The sequence below is a fragment of the Streptopelia decaocto genome (assembly GCF_964273445.1).
Source record: "Streptopelia decaocto genome assembly, chromosome: 1".
In the NCBI taxonomy this organism is placed as follows: Eukaryota; Metazoa; Chordata; class Aves; order Columbiformes; family Columbidae; genus Streptopelia; species Streptopelia decaocto.
The window spans coordinates 72,201,393-72,227,137 of record NC_138663.1 but is presented as its reverse complement, the minus strand read 5'-3'; the positions used below and the strand labels follow the sequence as shown (position 1 = coordinate 72,227,137).

At 38.5% G+C, this 25,745-nt stretch overlaps 1 long non-coding RNA gene across 3 annotated transcripts in view; it reads left to right on the top strand.

Moving 5' to 3' along the window:
* The window catches only part of LOC309446003, a 101,764-nt gene that overhangs the window by 36,563 nt on the left and 39,456 nt on the right, over positions 1 to 25,745 (top strand). For all 3 annotated transcript variants that reach the window (XR_014185395.1, XR_014185396.1, XR_014185397.1), the window contains exons 4-5: positions 8,722 to 8,828; positions 22,910 to 22,980. This is a non-coding gene — a long non-coding RNA (uncharacterized lncRNA). The remainder of the gene's footprint in view (positions 1 to 8,721; positions 8,829 to 22,909; positions 22,981 to 25,745) is intronic.

Here is a 25,745-nt window from a genome sequence, read left to right as displayed (position 1 = left end):
CCGTCATGTGTTCTCAGTTGGAAGTCAACTGAAAAATAGCAGAAGCTTTCAGGTAATTCCTGTGCCTGCTTAGAATTGCGTAAAACCCATTTTTAGTTGAAGTTAGAAACGTGTGCTCCTGCTTCCGATGAGGTGCCATAAAAACCCATTCCTGAATTCCCAACCGGCTCGTCAGGTTTGAGATTGGCAACCAAACCTGGTAACAGCCGGACGTGTTTTTCTCTTCATCGGATCTCAGTTGTCCTCCTAGAAGGTGGGGTAAGAAGACTTTGCCATAGCTCCCACATGCTTCTCCAGCCAGGGAAGCTGAGCTCATGCCTAAAGCAGAGGGCTTGGGCCGGGCTTTGTGCTGGGTCGTGGCCTCACTGGGTGGCCTCGGTCAGTCACTCTGTACCTTCCCGTCACCATCACGTAACACACCACTGCCTCCTGAAAGGTCTCTTTGTTTGTGTTCGTTGAGCACGCAAGTGTTTCAGGTGGTGGAAGACGATAGAAATATAAAATAACGTTCCTACCTGTTCTTTGCTGCCCACAGTGCATTGAGAAATCACGTGCAAGGTGGATGTTTGCGTTTTATCTAAGGAGATAGGAGCTCTAGTTTTGATTTTCATCGAGTTAACATATACATTATGATCTGAGATTTCAGTCCAGTGTGTTTTGGATGTGGATTGCAATTCTGGTCTCGATGCCCAAAGCAGTTGCTATATTTGTTTTGCACGTGTTGTTATTGAGAAAAAACAAATGGCAATAAAAGTATTCTAGAATAGAAAAGAAATTTCCTAGTAAAAATCGTGTTTGTACAAGTGACCTATCTGAAAATTATAGAACCTCACAAAGTGCTGTATCTTTGTCTCCTAGAAAATAGTACACCTGCCTTTCAATAACTATTTATAATTTTAAAAAATAGAATAGCATTAGCATTTTGCCAGGTTATTAAATAATGGAAAATACTTTTTCTGGTTTGGTACAGTTTGTTCGTGTTTTCAAGTCATGGTTGTGTTTAGTGCTTCTTTAAAAATAATTTCTCAAGCTTTCAGAATTGCCTGTTCCGGAGCTTTCATTCTCTGTTGCAGCCTGTGTTGGAACTAACTGTTTTCTAAGCCTTAAATAAACCTCTTGAAGGGACAGTCTTCTTTTGATAGAAAGTAATAGTAAGCTAAAGCAGAGGGTCTATTTAAGGCCTTTAAAGCCAGTTACACAATGGGGAAGAATTTTGCCCTTAATATATGTGTACAATATTTTTTTCCCTACAGAATTACCAGATTCTATCATAGATTGCATGGATATTACGTAACTTTTGGGGTTTTTTTTGTTTTTTTTTAAGATTGTGAGCCAAAGTTTAAAAATTACTGGTAATTCTAGAAATGTCGACATTGAGGAACCAAACTGGAGACCTTGCCGATACCCCTTCCAAAAGTTTCAAAGCGTTCAGCTCTGCGCAGGAGATTCACCTGTAACGTGTCTCAGGTTGGGTCAGAGAAGTCCAAACTTGTCATATTTCAGCATTTGACCTACTTTAATTTTTATAAGAAAGCACTGTAAATATATACTTGTCCCTTAATACATAAGTGATGTCTTCTATACATAATAGTTTCCCACAGTAAAAAATTGTCTGCGCATATTTCTGTAAGGGAACCATGGGGAATGTTATACAAACAAAAAACGTGTTTCGTCTTTCAAGCTACAAGTAGATTATGGCTTTTTCAAAATCTGCAGATTTTCTCTGTAAATTAATCTCCCACTATCTTTTGTTGGTGTCTTTCAAATTCTATCAGCTTCCAGCTAGAGAGCTGATGATAAGGCATCGGAATCGCACCCTTTTAAAAGAACAAAAGCAGGGTACACGTCTGTAATAACAGTGTAATGACACCAAATCTGTGCATGTATGGTTTAGTATTATTTACCTAAATGCTCGTTCATTGGCGTGTAACAATTTCTTTGACGCTTTATCTCCATATTACATTTTGCCACACCAGTCTGGCATCATTAGACATCCACCCGCAAGCATTTTAAAGATTTTTCCACACAGCCATAAAATTGCACCTTCCTCGCTGAATATAAAATCAAGTACACCTGTAAAAACAAAGCACTGGAATAGTATTGCATCTCTTCCTGGATGTTTGACTGCATTGCAGCAGGGCTGTAGTGGTTTGCCTTCACAGACTCAGTAAAATTAAAGGTCGTGTCCGAATGTTATGTCTTCCTGTTTAAAATGAATAGCTTGTAAATGTTTATCTCAACTAGAAGTGAGAACGTGGTCTACATTTGTGCTTTCCAATTCCCATTTTGAGAAACTGTGCAGCAAAACAGCTGCGTATCCTTTCATGTCCTTCTCTGCTGTTAAACATTTACATCTTCGATTTTAGTTCTTTGCCAGGTTTCTCCCTCCGTGCATTTGGATTTCTGGTTGAAGCTTGCAGTGCTGCTGTCTAGATTTATAGTGGGTTACATTGTTTTCTGCAGAAGAGAGTGAGAGAAAGAAATAAATCCAACGCAGCAGTACTGAGAATTCATGTACAGCGTCATACAGTATATAGTTTCTTTGTGTTCTGCCAGTATGTATTTCAGTTTAAAACGTCTTGAGGCTGGTTGGGACTATTTCTATAGAGAGAGGACCAAAGTATACAGCATATTGGCTTCCATTTTGCTGGTTTTGGACAGTCAGGGCTGCTTTCCATTTCCTACAATGTTCCAATATAACTAAATCACATAGACTCCGTAATGGAGGCTTCTGAGACCTGGGGCTTCTGTAAAATGTGAAAGAGCAAAAGTAGTATTTATACAGTATAATATTTTGATTTGCTAATGAGCTGTGAGGTGGGTGTTATCATGAACTACTGTGCAGCAAGAAAGGTTCCTAAAACATGCATCAACTTACTCCATCTCCGAATCGCTGCAGATAACACAGTGTTTAGTTTCTAATTAGACTTGCGTTGTGCTAATTCTCTTTAGTAGTGTGATTGACATTCTGCGTTTTAGTGGCAAGTAGCAGAGCAGCTGACTTCAGGATGAAGCCAGAATCCAGCTGCTGAGGAAAGCAAGCTGTTCCCAGAAACTGATTTGCAAGATTAACACACGCTGATTGGGATGGCCTCACTTGGAGGGGGAAGGAGGAAATAAGGCGCATAGTCTTGAATTAGACTGATGATATTATAGTCCTAAAAGGATTAAGAGAGAAATATTTACCTGAAAAAAATATACTATGTGTAATAGTTCACAATTTTTTTATTTAGTTTGCTTAGTCTTTTGCACTATTTCTTAGGAGAGAATGAACATTCTTCTTCTTCCATGTCTCAGTCCCCTGTGTTTAAAGTACAGGTGTTTTGTTCTAAGTCCTGTTTTCTATACATGTGAGTAATAAGTGGAACCTTCAAGGCAAAATCTTGTCAACTATTTCTTGATTGGAACATGCCAGAGCAGTATAGGCACTTTATGTGGCTAACATTACTTCTGAGTAATTTTTGTTAGCCTGTTTTCTTTGTGGCCATCTCAAGTCAGTATTTTTGTTAGCGCAGTTCCACTGTGGAAATAAAAATAGCAGTACGGATTTGATATCAGCAGTCTCATTGAACTAGATTGGGTTATTATAAGGTACATCTTCTAACTTAAACTCTCCAATCAGGTTCAAATCCCTTTGGTCAGATTGTAAATGTTAAGAAGTTTGTCTTTTTCAAATCATCATCATCATTGCAGTCAGGATTAATAAAGACTGTGCCTGTGGCTCTTGGAAGTTATTCCTGTAGTGTTTGAGTTTTTCGCAGCCTTTGAAGCTGTACTTGTTTCAACCACTGAAAGTACCTGTGAGGTAGAGCAGCGCTATTATTCCACTTTATGGACTGGAGACAAATGGTAAGGGGTGATGTTTTCTCAGGATGATCAAGCTGTGGCTTGCTGCAAATCCCATCTGCCCTCTCTGCATGCAGCGTGGGAGGCCCTTCCTGGAACAAGCTCCTCAGGTGATTTATCTGCGTGAGGTTGCCGGTACAGAATGACTGGAAAGGCAGATGGGACACATGATGGCAGACTTGAACTAGTTGCGTTTGGCAGAGGACCGATCCATGGACTATGATATAGTCACTTTGTGGGTCAGAATTTCTGTTTATGTGGCATTCCTTGCGGATTTCATCCCCAGGCTAGTATGAATATCAGTGGCACTGTGCAGCTGTTAGATTTTCAGAATTGCTAGGTGTGCACTAGAGGCTGCAAAGGGTGTGTTTGAACAGTTCATGAAACAAATAAAGGTATTCGCTTTTGCCTGTGTGCTTCAGCCTGCTAATAATACTGTTTCGCAAGCTATGTAAACAAAGGTCTGATTTTGCTTTATCAGTTGATGTTGGAGTGAATTAAGCTAGACTTGAAAGCTTCAACAATATCTCAGGTAATAAAATTTCATAATGAACTAAGAATGATAAAATTTGTCATCTGCTTGATGGTATAGGGTAACCCAGACCTCCCATTCACTTCCCCTCTGAACTCCTTTCTTTTTTGTCTCTCTCAGAAAATGCAAAAAGAAGGCTCTGTACCCTGTGAGAGCACCAGGAAACTTGGAAAAAAATCGTGTGACATAAACACTCGCTTGACCCAACTATGGTCAACATGTTTTAACTATATGAAATTGCAAACTGCTCACACTTTATTATACTGAGTAAAGACCTTCTGCTTCTTTCTTTGAAGATGAAACTTGTCTTGGACTTCACTAGCAGTGGAATCAGGCTCGCTACAGATCCATGTTGTAGATTAGGTCATTTGCTTATATTTCAGTTACGGTGTTTTTTCCAGTTGCTCTTCCACCACTGTTCTGTTAAAGTGGTACAGCTGGCTGGCAGGCTGTAGACATTGAAAGGGCTTGGGCATTAAAAATAGAAGCTTTGGGCCCTTTTTCACAGTCAAACAAATTTTTATATCCTGAGTGCAGTATTTTATGTTGCCCAAGGAAAAGGATATTGTTTGCTGCACTTTAAAATAGTACAAAAGCCATTCCAACTCTCCTTGAAGCCAGTGGCAAAATTCCATTTGCTTTCAATGGGAATCTGCAGAACACCCATGATGCAATTTCTGTCAGAGCAGAAGAAAGCTGTGAGTCCCTAGTACCATGCAAATGTAAAATGCATACATTCCCTTTTGGTTTTAGTATAACTAATTCTTTGATTAGTTTCTTCAGAGGACAGAGAAGTGGTTGGTCACAGAAAACAGCTGTAACAAGGATTGCTGAAACACCCCTATTCCTCCAGACAGTTGAAAGGATGGCCCATGAAACAAGAATTTGCTGTCTGTAGAAAAGTAGCCTAAAGTCTGCATAGGACATTGCAGTTAAAACATCGCCCTGCCTGTTTAGCAAGACATTTATGCAAAAAGAAAGCAACTGTGAACGTTAGGAAGAAGCGATCACATCATGTCTATTCTAGTTACCACCATGTCTTAAAATAGAAGGACAATAAAACTTAAATTTTACAGGTAGAGATATATGATCCCTATCAACTTGGTGCCATATAATTTTGCACATTTCAGGGAGATACTGCTCTGGTTTTGCAGGAGTCCTATAAACCTGTTACTCTGGCACCTTCATGTCATCCAGAGAAAGACATGAAGTGTGTGACTGCATTCCTACCTGTCAGTATTTTGAGTTTGTATTAGAGCATAGGGAAGGAAGGTCCACCTTCTTTTCCTAGATGTTTCCTTCAGTTTGGAATATGAACTGTCAGCTACTGTGTAATAATCACCAATAGATCTCTAAATCTAAATATTTGCATTAATGTACTAAAGTATCCTGAATAAGTCTTATGCAAAGCAGAGATTGAAATGTACAAACTTCAAGGAGAACACCTCTCTCTTTAAAGTGAATTTTCCCTTGGCAGATGTTGGGCTGCCCCAGCGGCTGTTCTTTGTGCACCTCACTGTGCGTGAGCAGCTCTGTAAAGGGGAGCCCAACAGCGAACCTTCAGCATTGCTGTGGCTTGTGTGAAGGGAAAAGTGTGTAGATGAATGTGCCTTCCAGATACCCACATCCGCAGCATGGCAGGAAAAAGAAATTCCTCATGTTCTCGCCATGTGAGATCAGCCTTAAAATTCTCCAGAACAATGAGGCTTCTCTGCAGCTGTGAAGAGCCCCAGGGCCTTGTCAGGCATTCTTGCACTTCTCAGCTTATTCTGGTGCACCTTGATAGAGATAAGACTAATTATTAGATCCTCAGCTTTAGACTCCCTGCAGTTACTCAGTGCACAGATTCATCTTTATCTATGCTTTTCCACTCTAGCCTTACGTTTACTTTAGTGAGAATATATACTTGCTGCTAATGACAGAATTTGGCTACCGGGAAAGGATGTGGTTTTGAACTTCTTGGGATGTTAATGATGTGTAAATCTTTCTGTTCTTTTCCATATAGTGGTCACTCCATCACTTTTCACAATATGCCTTGCCTTAAGATTGGAAAATAATAAGTGATTTTGGGTGGTCAACTTCAGGAATCTTCAAAGGGACTCAAAATCTTCAGAAATTGCTGTTAGGAAAGATTGCATCTTCTAAAATCGCATTGCCCAAAGTTTCAGGCTTGCACCAATATTCATGGGAGATCTGATGTCAGTGATATTTAATGAAAGAATGCCTTTATGGAACGCACTTTACATGCACGGTAGATGCCTTTTAGAACCCACTTGAAATTTACATGTGGACTATGATGTTACCAGAAAGGCAGAACTCAGCAAAGTGAAACATTGAAAACTGGGAAATAATGTATCAGTCTTCTGCTACTGGAACTGGATTGGAATTAGAACTATATGCTGCTGTGTGACCTTTGGCCACGTAACACATCAGTCTACCATGTCCTGTCACCAATATCTAATGATAAGGAGAGGTAGAGACCTGAAGAAGGAGGGGGTAGTGGAGATTTGGACTTGTGACTGTTACAGGCCCATGGTAGTGTGCGACTGGTGGAGCTGCTTATATTTGATGACCACTGACTTTCATCCAGCTGGTTGTTGAAGGCAGAAGCAGCTAACTATTGTACACATAATCACAGCATGTTAGGGATTGGAAGGGATCTCGAAAGATCACCTAGTCCAATCCTCCTGCCAGAGCAGGAACACCTGGATGAGGTTACACAGGAATGTGTCCAGGCGAGTTTTGAATGTCTCCAGAGAAGGAGACTCCACAACCTGCCTGGGCAGCCTGTTCCAGTGCTCTGGCACCCTCACTGAGAAGAACTTTACTCTCAAATTTAAGTGGAACCTCCTGTGTTCCAGTCTAAACCCATTACCCCTTGTCCTACCATTGTTTGTCATCGAGAAGAGCCTGGCTCCACCGTCGTGACACTCACCCTTTATATATTTCTAAACATTAATAAGGTCACCCCTCAGTCTCCTCTGCTCCAAACTAAAGAGACCCAACTACTACTACTACACAACTACTAATTGTAATTTAGAATGTGTTTTTAAACATGCATTCACTTGCGGCAGATAGGACAGTAAGGAGTGTTAAAACTCAGATTATACCAATTGCTATTTTTTAAGGTAAATGTGAACCTTAAATTGAGACAGCACGTAAGCAATGGCAGCTGGTGTAGGTAAATTAACATGAGCCGTCTAGAGCAGTTATGATGCATAGGTGGTGACTGGCCTAGAGGGTGGCCTTCAGTGAGAGAATGTTCCAGGCCTGCACCAGGTACGTCTGCTGTGTACTCCGTACCACAGGCTAGCAGGATTTGGAAGAAGCAGTGAGAAGAAGAATGCATTTTATTAGATGTTCAAAAATTTGTTTTCAGAAGGCGGTATCCAAGTCGCTTGAGCCAGGGAAAGGCTTACAGTGGCCTGAGGTCTGAGGATGTTAGAGGAGAAGACAGGCTTTTGTTTGGGTTTTTGAAAGATGAGGAAAATACAGAAGAACTGAGGTATACTTTGGACATTCTGTAACATTTTCATTCTCTTCTAGATCTACGTCAAGTTGCAATATTTATGTGTGTATGTTGATTTATCTTTACATTAATGTCAGTGACCTGACTTTAACAAAAATAGAACAAACATTTTCTTACTGGTCTAGAGAGAAAAGGCTTTTCTGCTGTTTATTCTGATGTATTTAAAGATATTTCACAGAGATTTTCACACATGCAGTGACCAAATCTCTGCTTGTATGAACTGGCACAGCATCACTCTACTCAATGCAAGCTTATGCCAGTTTATGTGACAGCTGATTTGGCCTCAGTGTACAACAAATAGTTTTTATTTTTCCCAATTCCTGAGTAACCCATAGAGGGAAAGGTTTCATTAGGTTTTAGTGTAGTCTTGCCATAATGTGTATACTCTGGGTGAGTAGTCCCAAGCCAATGAGGTGTCTGTGTATCATAAAGGAGACGATGTACTCAAGCTAATATGCTTTTCTGGTTCATCTGAAGAAGGGGAGGAGGAGGGGGATTGGCAAAGAAGCCACTAAATCCAACAAAGCATCAAGCATTGCCAATAGTCTTGAGCACAGCTCAGTTCAAAAAGTTGAAAACCACTGCTTAAAGGAACAGTGCAAATATTTTCCATTCTTTTCTATGAAATGACATGGTTTGTTTACTGTTTCTTGTTTATCTTCTCTACACCATATGTCACATTTATTGGTAAAACATACTGTAGGGGGTAACAGTACTTAAATGTTTATTTTATGATGTTTTGGCTTTTGCTGTGTTTATTCTGTGTTTTCTGACTGAATTCATACTCAGATAGCTTTTTCTTTTGCCTTTACAGCATATCCGTCTCAGGCTGCTCCTGAAAAGATGAAGTAGTAATCTGGTAAAATGAGCTCAAGACGCACAAAAGGGAAGACATTGGAGACTAATCTGCAAAGTGTTCAGGTATTTGCACTTTTTTTACATACACCAGTAATTGGTGCACGATGTGGAGTACTCTGCAGTTTATGCACTGGAAGGAAAACATTCTTGTCAACTCACACAAGGTGGTGATAAAATGACATAAAATAAACTAAAAAGTTACAAGAAATATTAAAGAATGCCACCACATGGCTTGAGGATGAAGCTAGGGTTGACGAGGTCATATGTCAGAGTTGCAGCTCCAAGTTCAACACACGTTGATGTTTCTGGATGTTCCATCCCGTCTGTTAGCGAAGTCAGACCATCTATTATTACCCAGAGCACTGATGACCATCTGAGGAACAGTGGAGAAAGCAGATTCTTTTCTGATATTCACTGGAGCAAAGCAAATGGACTCTAATAATGGGGTAAAGCACTATAAAACTCCCTGGGACCGCAGGAATTAGATCCTGGGAACTACGTAAGCCCTGGGTTAGGTCTACAGTGAGGGTGAAATTCACTTTGGTTCCCAGAGATGGCAGAAGGTCCTGTGGAAGGTCCTCTTGCCAGACCTCGAGGATTTTAGTGAGATTTAAATAGTGTGTATGTCCTGTATACAGCTGAAAGGAAATAAGGCGTTTGCAGTTCTTTCCAGCGCACAAATGGGACTTTCTAGTTGGAGAGCATGTGCAATCTAGAGAAACATCGTGAATTTCCAGATTATAAGAAAAGAGATTTGTGTTTTATGAGTACATATAGGGAAAAAGCAGTAGAGGTGTTTTTAGTCTATCTTATGTGTCTCTGAAGTAAGGAGAACAGTTGTGTGATGACTTTTGAAAGCTCCTTGTGAGCAAGTGATGACAGACACACTATAGATGTGCAAGCTGATAACTTAATAGCAACAAGTAATTATGTACATTTTTGTATTATGATAGTAGTGTAGAAATATTGACTGTACACAGCTAGATCACTTTATAGCTGATTAATTCAGTGAAGCAAATGAGATTGCTAAGAGGCATCAAGGTAAGAGTGGTGTGTGCAGAATGCATTAATACAAAGTGCATTCAGAGAAAACATTTCACTTGTATAGTCATTACAATCTTAAGGTATCTTGTTACAGTCATTAAATTGTTATAATTAATGCTGTGAACTATTGTTCGTAATTAAACATTTTAAACAAAAGCATAAAAGCAGAGGTACCTCCTAAGGGTATATATTTAACAGTTATGTCACTAATATGTGAAAAATCACTCTTGTTAGCTGTTATATCACATGTGACTGTCTGAAGAGCAAGTATGAGTCAAAGCAAAGTCACTCAGTATTTTTTAATTCCTGAACTATACACTGTATCTTCTTCCAGATATATATTCAAGTTCGTGTTTTATTACGTGTGCGTTCCTGTGGTTTTGGCAGTGTGTCCGTAGACAGTATTGATGTACTTTTTCAGATTTTGCTACTAAACTGCTTCTTTGACTTTGTGCCATTTGCTTCATCTAAGTGAGTCTCAGAAAACTCATACACTAAATTGATATTAAATCCCAGAGCACCAGGTTTTTCCACACATAATACAGATGTAACACATGGGACCAGTGAATGATGGTGTGGCATTAGTAGTACTTTTCATTGCACTGTTTTGTCTTCATCGGATGATTTTTTGTAACATTGATCCTTCCATGCGAGTAATTGCTAGCAGCAGCATCACAAAATGTAAAGTCCGTGGTGGAAACCCTCGTTTTTCTTCCAGGTGTTTTTGAACCTTGAGTCAGATCATTTGCCTTCAGAAACATCCTTGTTCTCTCCTTGGAGCTACAGTTTTCTCTGTAAGAACAGGAAACTGCTGTCAGAATCTCCTAACAAGAGGAATCTTTAGGAAAGGTTTCTCTTCAACTTTGAAGAGTGATGCTATTTTCCTGTAAGAAGGTTAATTGTATCTAAGTCATTTTAACTTCTAAGCCTTTTGAAAATAAGTACACTGGAGATTAAAAAGTGTTTAACGACTCAGTTATGCAGTTCCTTCAGAAGAATTAACAGTCTTAAGACAGGAGAAATGAGCCTTACACAAATTTTATTGACAATAGATAGGAAGAGTAGTGCCTGAGAACGTTCTGGAACGTGAAATTAAGCACTAATTCTGTACCCAAAGGTGATGGTCAAATAAAAAACCCCAGTATTTTAGATGTGAATTACTGACTTTACTTAACGTTCTAAAACCTCGTAGTTATGGGTAAAATAAGCTTAACTTCAAATTTCATGTTGTGATCGTTCAGTACTGCTAATTTCCTCAAACTAAGAAAAATCTAAAAGTCAGATTTTCCTCTTAGAAATCTCATACTAGATATAATTTGAATAAGTATGAGTAATAAGCTACTTTAGAAAGGAAGAGGGGTTTTTTTCCTTCTTTGGGGAAAAAAATGCACTTAATACTCATTGGAAACCTTTCATATTTCTAACAGTAACATGATACACTATTTTCTAAATAAATTATAATTATAATGTAAAAAAGCTACTTACAAGTGTTGCTATATTCAAGAGATGCAGATTTTCATAGAAGGAGAAATTCTGTTTCACAAATTTTCTGTAATTTTGGGACCTGAAAAACTTGAAGTCAGTATATGATCACATTATTGCTAGAAGATAGTAGCATTTCAAAAGGAACTTCTCCTAACTGGAAAACTTTGGTCAGCTCTTAGAGCCCTTATCCTTCTCATCCCAAAACACTCTACACAGAGTATAGGAAAAATTACTGTCAAAATACTAACAGAAGATGTGACGCAGGATTATTCCAGTTAATTGTGTTAACTACTTCTTTAATTCCTGTTTGCTGCATCTTGTAACCAAGGCAATTATTTCAGAAAGTGCAGGAGTATTGATCACATTTTTGAACATTGATTCTGCATTGAGTGATGTCTGGGTGCTGGTAAGTTGATGGTGATGTTTGTGCCTATTATGCAGCCCAGGCCTGAGCAGCTCCTACTGCAAAATGAAGACTAGATAGCAGTGGTTAGTTGGACATCAGCTGTAAAATCTAAATGCAATGGAGACACTGGGGAGGAAGAAAATAAATAAATAAGATGTAATGATGATTTAGTTGACAGCCTTCATGTTGGCAGTTCCTGAACTAGTGGATTAAAAGTTTAGTTTCCTTGATAATGTACAAAAACATTAATTGATTTTATTTAGTATATATTGCATTTTATAAAGCGTTTTAGATGTGAATTAAGCCTGACTTCTAATGACTCATAGCTGACAACAGAACACCCAAGAGGAGACATGAGACAGGATGAGTTGGAATGAGACAAGGCATGAAAGAAGGGGTAGATTTATGAGTTATCGGCCTCCAGATGGAATGTGAAGATATATGAGTGGAGGATGAGATCATCATGGAGAGTGTGCTAGGGGAAAAGGAGGAGATTCACAGGACAGATCCCAGTAGCCTCTTGCAGATAGTGGTAGGATTGATTTAAGCCACAAGAAAATTAGCCTTAAAAATTATATAAAGATGGGTTATATCCCGAACCTCAGAAGGGCTTTATTTTTCTCTCACTACACTTCAAAAAACAAAGAAATTAAAATTAGGATGATCCCGAGTCTCCAACAGTATGTGGAGACCATGCACCTTGACGGTAAGCCCACCTAGCTAAAATCACATCGACATACTTTCAATTCTGGTAATTCAAGTCAATTTTCAGCATTTCAAGGAAATTGCTGGATTGCTTTGAGTAAAGACAGGAAGCAAAATTCTCACCTTCAATCTAAATAATGCAGTAGTTTTCTTAAAACCTTAACATTTGCCTTTCATTCCTGAAACTGAAAGCATGTTTCCAAGTAACTACGTCCATTGTGCTACACTGCAGCCAAAGCATTTCTGATGGATTATAAGTGGTGGAATTGATTGCCAAGTCTATTTGAATGAAATTTCAGTTGGCACAATTATAACCCATTTCAAGATTCCGCATCTTAAAATTTCCACCTAAAAGATGAAAATAAATACGTGGCTGCTCCCAAAGTATTAAATGGCACATACAGATCTGTGAAGTTTCTGTGCTACTTTAGTTGCATCCCCTGACCCTTTTCTAATTTTGTTCTCATATCCTGTAAAGAGCGATTAGGAGGATCTGTTCAGAGAAGTGCACAGAAGTCTGTTATTTAGCTGAATCTGCAGAATCAGTTGGCAATCTCACGAGTAAAACTTTTCTGGTAGAATTTCTTCTTACGCCTGATTCTTTTAGGAATAGATAGGAACTGTGAAGAGGCAAAAGTGCATTTCTTACAGATTCAGTAATTATTGCACTGTGTCTCAGGTAAGAATACTGGGGGCAGCTGTGCTGCTGGTCAGATAGAATTAAAAGTCATTAAACTTGGTAATTGATGGGTAGAATTTGAGGTAGTCGATAAAGCAGTTCTGATTTTGTTGAATATCATTACCTTTTTGTTTGAAATTTAATTTTGAATATAAAAGTGGACTACATTAAAAAATCATGAAACCGCTATTATTCTAAAACTGTATCTGGAGCTATTTGGTTTTGGGTGGAATAAGCTGGATAGTTTTTTTCCTTAAAATAAGAAAATTTACAAATGCTGAGCCACCTCTGCTCTATTTGGGCCAGTAGGCCAAAACAGGATTTGGTTAAGCCTCAGTCTGTCATATTTTACATTTTGTTTAACTGTTGCTGATCATTCACTCAAGAGCAGTGTCCAAGGAGTAGGAGTTCCCTTTAGGATGGGCTGGAACGCCTGAGCTTAGGAATGAGCACGTGAGCTTAGTCCCAGGACTCACCCAGCAGCGCTCGGGCTGTCACCTGTCCTCAGCATTGGCCAAAACCGAATGCCTAAGGAAGTGTGTAAGAACAAGGAAATTGTATATCATATTTCTACTAAGTAATCCCTTGGTGTTCAGCCGTCCCAGAGATATACACAGCCAGGCATAGTTTCTTTCTGTTTAGTAACCACAGTGGATTTCTGTTCTGTGAACTTGTGCCGTCTCCCTTTGAGCCCTGCAACCTCCGAGCAGCCACGTTATTCTGTAACAAGGAGTCCCGCAGTTTAACATGTGTGCTATGAAGAGCCACTTTTTTGTTTGTTTTGAAACCACCTCCTGCTAGTTCATGATGGAAGGATACTTTATGGAATCTGACAGCAAAGCTGGTAGAGGATTACGGAGATTATATTTTTGAAATGTGATTCATTTTTTGAAGTTAGAGTGGTAGATAGAACACAGTTAAATAATCCAGGGCAGGCTAGGCTTGTAAATGACATAACTACTAACCTGAAAGGTCTGTACTTCAAGAGAAATTACATTTTAGCAGCCATATCAGTTATAAGCATAGGCGTATTTCGTAACAGCAGAAAAACTCATGAGAGATTCCAGGTAAAGGAAGCGTTTAAGCATATGTTTAAATCGACTGCCATGTTTCAGACTAAGTATATGCTAGGGTACTTTACTGAGTCTGGGTGTTTTCCTTAAGACACATGGCTATTTCTAAAATTTAATGCTGCTGAAACATGTATATATATATTTTTTTTAAATATTTGCTTGATAATACCCATATGCTTTTGGCTTTGCTAGCATTTTATGTGTGTTGGACATCTTCATTTTGTGTAGAGCACTGATCCTAATTGGGATCTCATTGAGATCAACATGTTCAGTGATATCCAGCTTTCCAGTGATAAGAGAGATGAATGAGAGAGTGAAGTGGGGAGGGAAAAGGTGCGTGATGAACTCTACCATTTAAAGAAGACAGGAAGAACAGGAATCATCACGCTGTTACGTATTGAGACACAAGATCTCCTTGGAATGGGCTAATAAATGCTTAAATACTACCTAAAAAGACAAAGGAGATCAGAAAAACTTGAGGAGTCAAATTGTCAAATTTTCCACCCTGTAAGAGTTTGATGGTACCTTTTCTTTGCTGGTAGAACCAGTGTTTTATAAACACACCAGCGGTTAATGCGTTCAACATTGCCAAAAGTCACAAGGTGCATTTAAGGTTAGACTGATTTTAAGCTCTCTCGGGCATAACAGTCGAACACATATAATGTATGACAGGTTCCATGTAGCCTCTGCCCATCACCAAACCCCCAGGTTATGGCATGAAAGAGTGAGCAGATTTATCTGTCCTTCCGAATGGGCACAGAGGGCAGAGCTGGAAAGGAGCAAATTGCAACTGCCTCAGCTGCTCTTTGTCCTCAGATGCAGTTGCCCCTTTGTAGCGTTTTCTGTTAATAAAGGGTCCTTTGCTGTGTCTGTAAAACACATTAAGAGCTTCAAATGGAAAGCAATGGAAAAAAAAAAAAAAAACAAAGTATTAAAATTACTATTTACTCACTAAGTTTTGCAGACTGCTAAGATTACTCCTGCAAAACCAAACAACCAGCCAAACAAACGTGCAAAATCATGATATTGAGAGACTGATTTTAACTAAGTCACCGTAAAGTCTTTCTGCCTGTGGGAGTTTTTCCTTACTAGATTTCATTTTGAGAATGTTTCTTAATGCAAACAGACTGCACGTTTTAGTCCACTGAAACGGAGCTGTTTTAAATGTCAAATCTTCTTCTTAGGAAATTATTATTGTAAATATAATGTATGACATTATATTACATACCCATGGAGTTCTTAAATGAGTCTTACAGTAGAGTTCCAGGTTAAAATTCAATACAAGCTGTGTATAGTACAATATTCGGTCATGTATATCCTAAATGCCTTTTATGCGAAGATAAAGCTTGGGATAAGACAAATACCTTTTCTTTTTCATATGACGTACTGAGGCACAGAAAAATTGGGGCCAGAATGTCAAAAAATTGTGAGGTCCTATTTAGGCAGAAGAACAGAAGGGCTGGACTTTCAAGAATGTTCAGCTCTGTTGGCCCTGAGTTAGTTTATGCTGAGCTCACTTGAAAATTTGACATCAGTGGTGGGCTTTTAGCACTGGAGAGTAGAGAAACTGTTCTGAAAATCTTCTAGTGCAGGAAATAAACCTGGATGCTCAAACTTAATCCAGTGTTTTAAATAAAACAAGTTTCTTGGGTTTGGTAGTTTGTTTTTTCTTTTAAGAGGCAGAGAGTAAAGGCGAAGGAAACAGAAAAAATAAAAAGCCTTCATAACAATGGAGAGGAATAAAGACAACAAGTGAGAAGATGTAGGAAAATGCCATGGACAGTATATTGCTGGCAGTGAAAGATGGAACCCATCAAAAGAAATGTCAGAAGTAGCTTGAGATGCCAGAAGAGGTAAAAAATGGGAATTATTATTCCTGCCATGTGTTCCTGTTGAGCAGAAGTTGGAAGAAAACTGGGAGGATCAATGCATTCAGAAAATGGTACTGCCCATCAAGACGTTGTAAAATGACACCATAAACCCCAGCATTATGGGATTGGTGTGGACCACCTTTGTTGTATTAAGAAGATCACTAATAGCTGTATTTTTCAGACAGGGTAGGAAATCAGTTTATTTCTAAATTGAATTGGCAGAATACAGTTTATAATCAAAATAAATGCATCCTAAGCAAAAAATCTCAAATATAAACTTCTAAAATCAATGACTTCATACATCTTCCAGAGGGCATATATGTCTTGTGTATACTCAAGGTTCGTACTGATACAATAGAAGTATCTCAAGACAGAATACTTAAGTAATTCTGTCTGTTCATTTTCTTTCTTGAAGCTGTTTGCTGCATTTCAGACAGGTTAAAATGGAGTGTTTTTCTGACTCTTGGGACTGACATTCAGCTTTCCTATTATGTCTTATTAAAGGCTCTGTCAAGTTTGAAAATCAGTAATGTTAAAATAAAAACAGTGTCTAGAGAGGGAGGCACAATATGCTTTAGTTTTCCAGCCTGATAATAAGTGAAGAGTGGGAGGGAAGGCAGCGTTCACCACAGGACTGAAGGCTACTTTAGTCCCTTCTTTAACTGAAAAGGGGAAAAGGTCTTTCTTTTTTAAGAGAACAGCCTGTATTTGTATGTACTCAAAATACTGATTGATTTGCTGATCCTATTGACAGACATGGCATGCATTTCAAGTCGCTGTACAACAGTTTGCAGCAATTCTGTTTTCCTTTGTGGGGATAATTAAGCCACACAGCAGCTGCCTGGCAAACATTAGTGCTCCACTACCTGTTCCCAGGGGAGCAGAGGCAACGCAGGAGCGATTTGGCCAAGCGACTGCACTTACTAGATGGCAGAACTGGGGTGAGAATCGAATCTTAACCACCCCCTTTATCCTAAAGTGATGTATGTTATGGCTGAGGAGGATGGACTCCTAGTGGTTATATTTACAGCATCTCATGCAGCATGCTACACAAATGCACAGGAGAAAGTCATTTTATGTGTAGAGAAAAAAAAGATACAGCTGTGCTAAATGCTCTACAAACCATAAGAGAAATCCTCATTTCGGCACTGCTCAATCTAACTATCTAAAAGAGACAGAAGTCTCCCGTAAATTTCTTTTAAACCGTAAAGCAAGGTAAGCTCTTTCCCAGCTGAGCAAGAATTAAGCACGTCTTGATTTTCTTCTTGAATCAAGACCATGTAAGAGTTAAAGAGGACACCTTTCAGTTATAGGTGTACTTTAATGCCATTTCTCAAAATGCAGTGTACGCTGCATTATTTCACAGAATCGTTTAGGTTAGAAGTAGAAGCTTCTTAAAACCTCATATGGTTTGTACAGTATCCCCCTTGTCTATAAATAAATAATATATGACCTTTGTACTCTAGAAGCCTAGTAAAGCCCCTGGCAGGACATCACACAACCTCTTAATATAACTTCCCGGCTATTTGTGGAACTCTGCCTCCGTGTCACTGAGAAACAGAGTTGGAGGTGACAGTTCAGATTTTGCATCCTCCTTCCGGAGGCCGGTTCAGTCATGCAGCCAGTTATGTATCTTACTTTGCATTTATAGCTTAAGGAATCATTTGCAGTTGAACATAGTCCTGGGCACAGCAAAGATGGGCATAGAGTGAACACAAAGGTACAGCTCTGTTATTGCTTTAAGGTACTGAAATTAAATGTATGTTTACTAGGTTTCTGTTTCAGTGAAAATGATAATAATGAAGGTGATTATGTACAGTTCAGTAAAGATGCAATTTAGAATGTTAAAATATTTATGTGAACTCTCAAATACCATCCTAACTAGGTGTTACATTAAAATTGCATATTAAAACAAAATACAAATTTCCCTTCCCTACCTAATGTTAGTTCATTTTGGTGACTGAAGCTATTTTTCAGTTATTTTTCAGTGTGCTCATTTTTCTGTGTTTAGATAAACTTACAAGTTTAATGAATTTAAACATAACCTTTGATACTTCTTTCTGCTTTCATAATTCATAAAAATGTGTAAAATGCAGGCATACCGTTTTCACATAGGCATGCTGTTTTCAGATGTTCATCCATGTTGCATTGGTCTGGATTAACATATTAATATTGAAAGGAAATATGCATCCAGCTATATGAAGGCTTTGTTAAATCTTTTTGTTGGGTGCCAGGGCTCAAGTAAGCTGTTTAGCCTGGGAGTATGAAGTGAGCATCCTCTCACATGTGCTGGTGGATTAGCTTTTGTTCAGGCTTGTGGCTGCTAAACAAATTCCAAAAAAGAAGAGTGGATATTTAGATCCTCTTAAGTCTTTAGAAAGGTTGGGTTTCTGTCCAGCATGTATGAACTTGCTCTCCAAGTGTTTTTTTGGTGTTCACTGTAGGCTTCTCTGAGATGAGGAGAACCGCTCACATGCATTGTGTTACTGATGAAAAGTACAAAGTACACTGAATTTGTCACATGCATTCTACTTTTTCAGGCCAGGAGTACAATTTAGAAGTAGAGGTAAGAATACAACTTCTGTTCACATTGCGCTACTCCAGTGATGCTGAAATAATAGTTAAAGTGCATGTGGTAAAGCAGCCACTTCATTCAATGTAGGATTCTGGAAAATACAACAATATTGCAGGTGAACCAGCATATACCATTAGCTAATAAAAAGCAAAGATAGTGATCTTTTTGTAAACTGTCTTTTGCTGGATTATAGATGTGTATAGATGTATAGATGTGAATTTGTGTTTTTCAAGGTTATATCTGCCTTAGCAATACGTATTGGTTGGTACATCATTTAGTTTACATATTCCATTTGCATCCTCAGAGCTAGATATGGGTCTGATAGTGTCTAGTGTCTACTCTGAGGATATTTTTATCAACAGTTGGACAAGAAAATTGAAATTAAAGACTTCCTCTTAGACCAGGGGTGTCCAACTCATTTTCACTGGGGGCCACATCAGCCTCACAGTCACCTTCAAAGGGACGAATGTAATTTCAGGACTGTATAAATGTAGTATTTACTGGCCCCCAGTGAAAATGAGTTTGACACCCCTGGCTTAGACTTTGCAATTCCTCCATTGTTTTGCTGTTGAACTAAAGAATGCTCGGTGCAAAACTGCAGCTGAAAACTTACATGCTATTGAAAGGGAAACTCAAATACGTTTTATGGATAGTTAGTTTTCCTTGCTTCCTTGTGATTGCACAAACACTGTATTTTGGGGAAAGTAAGATAAAATTCTAAGGGCAAGCCTCCAGAACAGGACAGAGACTTGCTTTAGTCACTGGTCTTCATGCAAATTGACTTCTCTTGTCTTCCTCCTTCCCTGCTGCTGGAGCTAAAAATGGTTTACAGCATTTTGGAGTCCCAGAGCTGGAGACCTCAGTTATGTGGGTCTATTCTGTGAGAATTAATAGAGCCAGTGGAATTCAGAGTTGATAAATGCTACTATTATTCTGCAATTATATATTAAATGTTACCTGTATTACCCTCTCAGGACAACACTCTGCACTTCCAGAGAAGAAACACATAACATGACATGGAGAAAATGAGAACATATTTAAATGGAATGTCTCCAGGATAGTCTAGGGAGAGATTAAACTGGAATTCAGCTGAAGTGTTTTGTAGGCATTTGCACTAGTGAAGAATTAACAAAATAGGAGAGCTAAAGGGATATGCCTAGCTTGCCATTTTTTCCCCAGCTGGTAAAATTTGATATATCATTTCTAATATTATGTCGTTTGAATATTGCGTCCTGGTTTGGTTTGCTTTTAGTTTCTTTGAGAAACTAATTCCAAGGCTTCTTTTCTTTCCCTGCTGTTGTTGGACAAGGTTTTTTTCAGCAATGTGTAACTGGTTGACTTCTGATAGGAAAAAAATGCTGTGAAATACGGTGTATAAATAAACCAAACAGAAAGTTTTTGTGTATGTTTGTTCCCCACTTTCTGTGAGGATAATCTCAGTGATTATTTATAACTATGAAAACAGTGCCTATCTGCATGAATACTGAGAAGACACACCTGATTTAGTTGTGCATATGAAGAAAGGGAACTACATAAAATATTTTTCATTCCTCATGTTAATTCTTGATCGAAATCCATTGAGCATTGTTATTCTTTTGCTGGTAACACACAGACAAAAGAGCAGACTGTCACCAAAGACAATTCTTATATTCATATTTCAGAGGTTAAAAATATAGAACATATAATCTTATTTTATGGATATGTATATGAATAGGTAAATACACATCAGTTATAATGGATAGTGATATAGTAAAGCTCTGGATCGAGTAAAGCAGAAAGTAATCCCTAGTGGCACTGCAATACATAGATTGTGCTTACGGTTAGAGGAAACCTGTTTAATCTGTGAAATTAGCACTTGCTGGTTGTAGGCTTGCAAAACACGGTGTAAGCGCTGGCACCGTCTTTTCCAGGGGAGGCACGAAGTGGTGTCGCTTAATGTGCTGTAGGACACATGGCGTGTGAAGGAGATAACCAGAACTTAGCTGGCTTGGAGAGCTTGGAGCAAAAGCAAAGCATTCCATGTGCAAAGGATCAGGCTCATATTGGATTCTCAGTATTGGCGGCATAAAATTTTAATTTCCTTCCAGAAGCAGAGCAGTTTGAAGTGATAGGTTTGATGGTGAAAGCTGAGCGTTGGTTTCCTTTTTAATTTATTATTTATAATTTAGAAAGATATTGGTATTTGTTTTATTTTACGCCATGTTTTAACAACATTATTTAAAATAATGGAGTAGCACTTGCAGTACAGATATAGGCAAATATGTGTGTATCCATTCTAGAACAAAAAATCTGTGAAGAAGATAAAATAGATTAGATGTTGATCTGTTCAGTTTGACATTGTATGTGTAACAAAGCAGTCTATTCTTGGGAACCTAATTTGTACCGATTATCATAAAAATAATTTTGGGGAGGGAAAGAATGTATCCAGTTTCTGGCAAATGTCATCTGCAAGACTAAACACTGCTCCTCCCTTGAAAATCAAATTGCAGTAAAGCACCCTACAGAGAGTTTTGCTCTTTGTAGCCAAACCATAAGCGTGCACAGGCAACTGTCAGAGCCCAGGCAAAGAACATACTCGTCTCTGCGTGAGGGCAACCCGAGTTAGGCACAGACACAACTTGGCATAATTCTTTAATTCATAGCTGCATTTTTGGTGCAGCCCTTTGAGGAATAACAGATTTCGGGCCTATTCAGTACCTCTGGCAGCAGGTGCTTAATGAAGACTATACCATGAACTATACTTTAGAGCTCAGCTTCCTGCTCTACTCGCTTTAACTTGAAGGACACAATTGGGCTAATTGTGAATGGATTTAATACACTCTTATCTGTATCAGAACATTTTTTTTCTGTTGGATAATTATTACAGCAGCTGCTATTTGGAGTATTTTATTAATACTGCTTTATGTCTTTAGAAAGGCAGAAATCTGAGAAACAGAAATATGAGAGAAGTTATATTTTGTTGCTGTAGTGTTATTTAAACCTTTTTCTTCAAGATAGCAAGCCCCATCGAAACTCCTTTTTTATGAGCTTTATTTGGGGAAAAGCAAAAGAATATGTGAATAATAAAGCAACTACAGCTAGCTGGTGATGTGTTAAAAAGCTGCGCTTCCATACCAAAATGGTAGGCAAATTGTTACTTGGAATTAGAAAGTTGTGAAGTTTTAAAAGCAGTAAAACACAAATCAGATTCCACCATGGGTGTGCTTTGCTTCTTAATTAAAATATATTTTGCCAGTGACATTTACAGGCTTTTTCACTGTTGGATGTGCTGCTGCTTTTGTCAGCAGTAGATTTTTGCACGGCCCTTGCACTGGAAGAAAGAGGAAACGTATTTCTGCATAACTTTCTGAAGAGGTATAAAGTGAGAGTTCAACAACCCAAAAGGTTGATTTGATTGATAGTCCTGAGATAAAAAAGCATAGCGTAAAAGGAAGATGAATTTTTTCCCCCAGTTAGTTTCTTGCATTTCATGCAACAGGATTTCCTTGCTTCACACTATTTTATGGGATCTTATGGCAACTGAGAAACAGTTGATGATAAAAACCAGAAGGTACAAGTTATGTAATTGTTGCAGAGATCATCAGAATACTGTATTCTTTCTGTACAGCATGATGTTGCAGTGCAGTGATGGAGATTCATTATTCCATTACCAAGTCATATTAACTCTTTCTTGATTTTGATAAAAATAGCTATCAGATTATTAATGTATAAAATCAAGACCATAGAGATTAATTAGATTGATACTTTGGGTTGCTGCCTTGCATGCTCACCAGATTGAGCTACAAAAAGCGAGAGCTTTTTGCTTTTATTAAAGTATTCCTGTCAGTATGAAAGTGCATGAGCCATGCTGTTCATAAATACAAATGTGGCATTCTTTCGAAAGGGAGAGTTTTGGAAATGGTCGCAGTGAAAATCTGAGACTCGCAATATGTTCCAGTTTGTTTAAGCAATGGTCATATTTTGAACAGCATGCCAATGAAAACAGGCCTAACACGGAAAAATTAAGTGGTCTTCCTGGGCATCAGCTGAACTATAAGTGTTATGGGTAAGAAGCTTTTGTGGATGAAGACCTTATTTTAAAATTGCCTCCACTTCTATGGAATCATTTGGTTCTGGCTTCTGATGAGTTGGGATGTTGTCTTTGACAGCTCAGTGCAATTTTCAGGTGTGTCAGTACTGAAGTTTGATAGTGCTTGTGTTCCTTGAGGCGTGGAGAATAAAAGTAATTCTGAACAAAATTATTTCCTTTATTCCAGATTCACTGATAACATGCAAACCAATGTCTGCTTATCATTGTGTGTTCCAGATACGATGTCAAAGCAAGCAAGGGAGACTTAGAAGTAGCGTGACTCAAAAAAACAAAAAAGCAGCATTTTGGTAAGTCATCTAATGTGCATTAAGAAGTTGAGAAAGTGGTCTTTCACTTTAACAGATTTTTTTTTTCTGCTCCTTTGTAGTTACAGAATGCTTTAAAGAAACATTGCTAAAAACACAGTAGGCTGTTCAAATTTTGGGAAGTGTTTATTCTTTCAGAAGGCTAGCAAATCAAAAGCAGTACCTTCCGCAAGTTATGCTTAATTAGAACATCCTGCCACAGCCTAAACTTCTTGAAAACTTTCCAGTCCCTCAGTGTTGCATTCTGGTTTTGGTCAAGTGTAGCACAGGGCTCTTCTTATCTATGCAGCTTCCACATTCTTTCAGAGTTAATTATTCACGTTTCAGTTATAACATCTTTCTTGGTAAGCCTACATTCCCTCAGCATGTCAGAGGAATATTCTCATATTCAAATTCCACTTAATAGTATCATCTGCTTGAAGAGTTTCTCATTGCCTTCAAAAATATGTACTGATTACAAAACAATTTAAATAAAGCAAGTCCCGAAACACACACCTAATTCTTGTGTAGTTGCTAAATACACTTTACAGGCTTTTAGTCTCCTTCCCAAACTCTTAAAAGCGTGTTTTTTAATTTGATAACCATATGGCTTTAATACTATTAGTTCTTAAATTTACTGATACTCTCATTCTAGTATGCAGAGTTCTCTTATCCCTCAAGGACTGTTTAGTTGTGTTAATATAGCTAACAATATTGCTTGACTTTATTAAAGCCTACTAATGTGTTTAAATGGAATTGAGAGGTCACACAGTTTCCCTTCATACCAGTAGCAGTCACTTCTTAGCTGTATTTTTGCATGCTTACATTAACATATGTTGCAGAATATCTATGTAGGTGTTTAAAAGAAAAAGCTGTGTAGCTCTTCTGTGTCCCTGGAAAGCAGGGTACAGGTATGTACCTTACTCAGGTCAGGCTGCATATGAACACACAGATATTGCCTAAAGAAAGATTGTGTATACATCTACAAGACAGTTTCTGAAGAGAAAATTATTTTATATCGTCTGGGTTCCTGTCCTATTTTTATTAATGTCCCAAATTTGAGAATCCTAACTGAAACAGAAGATAGGTTGTTATTATAATGCTTGGGCGTGAGACAGAGAGTGCCCTTTCTGAAGCAAAATAACACTGTTTAAGAATCATTTGGATAAATTCTTCCTTATTTTTCCACTCTGTAGAACTCTTCTGTCTACCTCCCCCGCCTTTTTTTTTTTCAGAGTTTCTTATGATCTGCTGTTTCAGGAACTGCTGCACTTTCTTGTGTTCCTTATCCCACTTGGGCCCAAGTTATAAGTAGAGACTAGAGCCTTTCCCTTAATCATTATATCTTACTGCTGACATCTTTTTAAGGAACAGATTATGGCTGGCGTTGCACCACTGTTAAGGCATGGGAGTGTCTTCCTTCGCTTTCTAGCCTTCTTGATGTGACGGTGTTCCCTAACCAATTCTAGCTGACATTACATGTCATCTGGAGTGGTGTGCACATGCAGTTCCCTGCCTTGACATGATTTATCTGCTTAATTAGGGCCATGGAAGACATCCTGTGCCCCTCAAAATACTGCTTCTTGGTGCTGCAGTTGGAGGAACATACCTGACATCTACCACAATCTGGGATGAGACAAGAAGAGCAGAGGCTAGCTAAAAGGAGGGATTTCGAAAATCTCAGGTGTAGTTCTCATGGTATGCACATGAGAAAAAGACATATGAAAAATGTATCCAAGAGTATTTCTCTTCTGCAAATGCAGAGCCTGAGACAGAACTGGAACCAGCTGTAATCCCTGCCTCAGTGAGGTACAATACAGCTCTATTTCTTTAGGGATGCTATCCCAGCAAAATAAATTGGGAAAGTCATGATCTAAGCCATTAGTATTTTATTATCATGATGTTCTTCTGACACCCACACATAAGCATTTACATGACCAGCGCATCAAGAAAGGTCATAGTTGGTTAAATAAATAACATTGATATTTTGCAAATGAGCAATTAAGTTCTGAAAGAAGCTTTTTTTCATATAGCTGCTGTCTTTGATCCTTCTTTGCATTATTTAACACCTAAGACCCCGGACTGAATTCCTTTTGTTAGTTATGGGGTGCAGCTTTGCTGTGACAACATCTTGCATGAATCAAGAAGGGACAGAGCAGACTTGAAGGCTGATAGAAGTGGGTGCTGCATTTCCCTGCAATGGAATTTCCTTGGTTGTCTCTCTCTTCACTCGCTCCCGTCATTTCCCACACCATTCCTTCAGCACTGGTTTCCTCTGGTTCCTGGCACAAAAGTCTATGGTCTCAGCACAATATGTGCCCTCTGCAGTAGCTGATTTCTGTCTCAATTGGCTTTTCCAAGGCTCTTAGAACATTTGCTGCCTTCCCCACACCTCCTTGTGGGGATTTGTATCTCCAAGTCAGAACACTACCTGCATAAAATACATGGCTTGACCTAGGTGCCCTTATATAAGCCACCACAGACAGGAGACTGGTGAGCCTAACCTCTGAAGCTCTAAAAAAGAAAGCTGACAAATTATAATGTCCCTTTATATTGCAGTTTATCAGAAGAGATTCCATGAGGGAAAAAGTTAAAAAATAATTCCTGTGAAATTCAGAATTACATTTGTTGTTTTCTTTTTTTTTAAAAAAAAAACAAAACAAAAAACAACGAGTTAATGTTTACTGTAAAGTTCTTTTTTGACTCCAGACTGAACAAGGAAGGAAACAAAACATTTGAGTTCTCGCTGTAAGACAGCTACTTTCTCT